Genomic DNA, 3836 nt, shown 5'->3' with positions numbered 1-3836 from the left:
TGTAGAGGGACCTTGAGAACATCCACAGAAATACAGCTTCTCTTCAAGTCTTTTGAGTTTGGAGTTGGGTGGATTGTTTAGAGTGGTCTCTATAACTTTTACCGGGGAGTAGCCTGAGAGTTTTGCCTGATTCTCCCTATAGGTGTCCCCTAGGCCAAATCACACCTACATATATGCCCTTTTGGCTGCAAGCACCAAAATCCCAATTTAAATTAGCTTAGACAAAAAAGTCAATTTCATAACAATGGGGGATGTTTGCTCCACTTGTTCTGAGCATCAGCCTCCTTGTTCTCTCTCACTGCAAACTATCTTTTAACACAGAAACTTGATTGAGAGCTCCTGAGTTCTTCAGGCAGCCACATTGGCCACCTGCAGAGAAACTAAGTCAACTCTCTGGGCCATAAGTCCAAGAAAAGTCCAAGGAAAGTGCTCCTTAGGCCACAAGACTCCCAACTCTGATGGGAGGTGGAGAGATGTGTGTGTAAAGTTATAACTGTAGCTCCTGAGAGAACAATCTGGATGGAACGAAGGGGAAGTGTTCTTAGAAGAAGGAGATAATCCTGAGTAAACAATATGCATCTACTCTAGTAGTACTGGAAAAAAAAAAAGTGTGAGGGAATAGGAGTAAATGATGAATGAGAAACTCATTTTGGGATACTTTATGTGAGGTCAAGGGGAAAAAAGAAGGAAAGAAGGTCAGTTCCCTGAGAAAGTAAGGAATCATGAAAAACTTTAGCTAAGATACACTGGAACATCACAAAATGCTGACAAATGTTATGCCTCATTTACTTTCAAATACTTCAATAAAAAACAGATGAAACAAATGGCAAGATGTTAATATTAAAACTAGGCAATGAGTATATAGGTATTCATTATTCTAGTCCTTCTGTATGCTTGAAATTTTTTCTTAAGAAAAAGAAAAAAGACAAATTCCAAAGTGGATCTCAAAAAAGAAGCAAGCGGCTCATGAGGGAAAGATTAGTCAATATGTGGAGCTATCCTAGACTTACAGACAATAGAACTGAAGGGGTCTTTATGATATCCAACAATCCAGTTTTTTAGACTTTGCTTCTGGTTCTGTCCCTAAAATATGTGTTGGGGTAAATCACCAAAATTCTGTGAGACTTAGTTCTGTTTGTAAAATGAAAAAGCTGGCTTAGCTGATCTCATTTTTCCCTTTTTAATTGAGATAAAATTCAATTAATGTAAAATCCACTATAGGAATCATTTTAATTGTACAATTTGGCGACTTTTAGTGCATTCACAGTGTTGCACAACCATCACCACTGTCTACTTCCAGAGCACTGCATCATCCCAAAAGGAAACCCTGTACTCATTAAGTGGCCCCTGGAAACTATTTCTATGCTTTTTGTCTGTATGGATTGAGCTACTCTGGACATGCACGTTTACATTTATGTGGTTGTGCAACCATCACCACTGTCACTCTCCAGAACTTTGTTGTCCTGCATAACTGAAACTCTGCACCCATTGAGCAATAACTCTCCGTTTCCTCCCTCCCCTGCCCAATGGTGCATCCCCTGGCAGCCACCATTCTACTCCCAGGCTCTATGAAATTGACTACTCCAGGTATCGGGTACAAATAGGATCATACAACACTTGTTCTTTTGTGTCTGGCTTATTTCACTTAGCTTGATGTTTTCAAGGTCTATGCATGTGGCAACATATGTAAGAATTTCGATTCTTTTTATGGCTGAGTAATATTCCATTGTATGGTTATAACATTTTTGTTTTTTTTGTGTGTGGGCGGGGGGTTTTTTATTGTTTTTTAAAGATTTTATTTATTTGTTTGTAAGAGAAACAGAGATAGAGAGGCAGAGACATAGGCAGAGGGAGAAGTAGGCTCCATGCAGGGAGCCTGACATGGGACTCGATCCAGGGACTCCAGGATCATGCCCTGGGCCAAAGGCAGATGCTCAACTGCTGAGCCACCCAGGCGTCCCCATTTTTGTTTATCCATTCATCAGTAGATGGACACATGGGTTGCTCCCACCTTTTGGCTATTGTGAATATTGCAGCAATGCACATTGACATACAAAGATCTGTTCAAATTCCTATTTTTAGTTCTCTTGGAATTCCACATAGGATTGGGATTGCTGGGACATTTGTTAATTCTTTGTTCAACTTTTTGGAAAACCACCAAACTGTTTTCCAAAGCAGCTGCATCATTTTACACTCTCACCAGCAATGTATCTTTATAGCCTTGCCATCAATTATTTTCCTTTTTTTCTTATTATATCCATACTAAAGGTATAAAATGGTATCTCATGGGTTTTTGGTTTGCATTTCCCTAATGACTGATGATGTGGAGTATCTTGCCATGTGCTTATTGGCCATTGATATATCTTAGTTGGAGAAATACCTATCCAAGTCCTTTGCATATTTTTAATTTGGGTTGTTAGTCATTTTGTTGTTGTGTGGTAAGTGTTCATATACTCTGGTGCTAGATCCTCATCATATATATGATTTGCAAATATTTTCTCCCATTATATCTATGGGTTCTTTCACTTTCATTCATTCTTTTTTTTTTCCTTTAAGGAAACTTGTATGTGCTACTACAGCAGAAATGGGGAAATTATAAGTTTGTGCAAACCATACTTTCCTGAAATGGATCCTTATACCACATTCTTTTTAATACTGCCTAACTGCTGCAACATTATTCCTGCATTTTTAATATCCAGCCAACATGGATACCTCTGCTCCTCTGTTTTGGCCTTCAGAGCTGCTTCCTGTCTCAGGCAGCTTTCTTTTCTAAGTTCAGGCTTGTTAAAGACTCGTTTCTTTTGATAGCCCTCTTGCCTTCAGTAACCATCAAGATGCATCTGCCACTGTCAGGGCAATCATTACTTAGCTTATCTTCCCCCAGATCTTGTTCTTTGCACCATCAAGCACCTCGTACAAGACAGTCTCTGGGATTTCATCTTCCTTTTTTTTTTTTTTTTTTTAAGATTTTATTTATTTACTCATGAGAGACAGAGAGGCAGAGACATAGGCAGAGGGAAAAGCAGGCTCCCTCTGGGGAGCCCAATGCGGGACTCGATCCCAGGCCCCTGGGATCATGACCTGAACCAAAGGCAGATGCTCAACCACTGAGCCACCCAGGCGTCCCTCATCTTCCTTTTTGAACCCACCTGACCATGTCAGAATCTTCCTCTTCCAATGCATAGGTTTGTGTAATGGCACTCTGTGGCTGTAAGTGTAAGCTTTGGGACTTTCTTGTGGTTTGGGGCAAAATCCATTTATGGCCTTGACATCAGAGTTTCTGGTAAATCTTAGAGATGAGGAAACATCTCTTTCTTATCATCTAAAATAACTTCCCGCCACCCTGTGCGGGCGGCACAAGCTCCCCATGCCACCTACTCTGCCGACCTGCCAGTACCTCGTGGGTGGTGACAGCATGGGCATGTTCAATGTCACCAAACACCACTTGTCTTTTCACTTTCTTAATAGTATTTTTAGATGCACAAAAGTTTTCATTTTGATGCAGTCCAATTTATTTTTTTCTTTTGTTTCTTGTGCTTTTTGTTTTGTATCTAGGAAACCATTGCCAAATCCAAGGTCACAAAGATTTGCCTTTATGTTTTCTGAGAGTTGTATAGTTTTAGCTCTTACATTAAGGATTTCGATACATTTTGAGATAATTTTTTTTTACATGTCTAATTGTCCAAGCACCATTTGTTGAAGCGAGAATTTTTCCTACCACATGATCTTGGCATTTATGGGTTTATTTTTGGCCGCCCTATTCTATTCCACTGATGTATATGTTTATCTTTACACCAATACCGCACTGTTTTGATCACTGTGGCTTTGCAGTAAGT

General features: G+C 39.8%; 1 pseudogene; it reads right to left on the bottom strand.

The window, feature by feature from the left end:
- Positions 1 to 2576: 2576 nt before the first annotated feature.
- LOC129504527 (protein FAM162A-like) lies at positions 2577 to 3369 on the bottom strand (annotated as a pseudogene).
- Positions 3370 to 3836: the final 467 nt, after the last annotated feature.

This window comes from Nyctereutes procyonoides, unplaced genomic scaffold, assembly GCF_905146905.1.
Source record: "Nyctereutes procyonoides isolate TBG_1078 unplaced genomic scaffold, NYPRO_anot_genome, whole genome shotgun sequence".
NCBI classification, from domain to species: domain Eukaryota; kingdom Metazoa; phylum Chordata; class Mammalia; order Carnivora; family Canidae; genus Nyctereutes; species Nyctereutes procyonoides.
The sequence above is the reverse complement of the archived record's forward strand: the minus strand, read 5'-3'. Positions and strand labels throughout refer to the sequence as shown.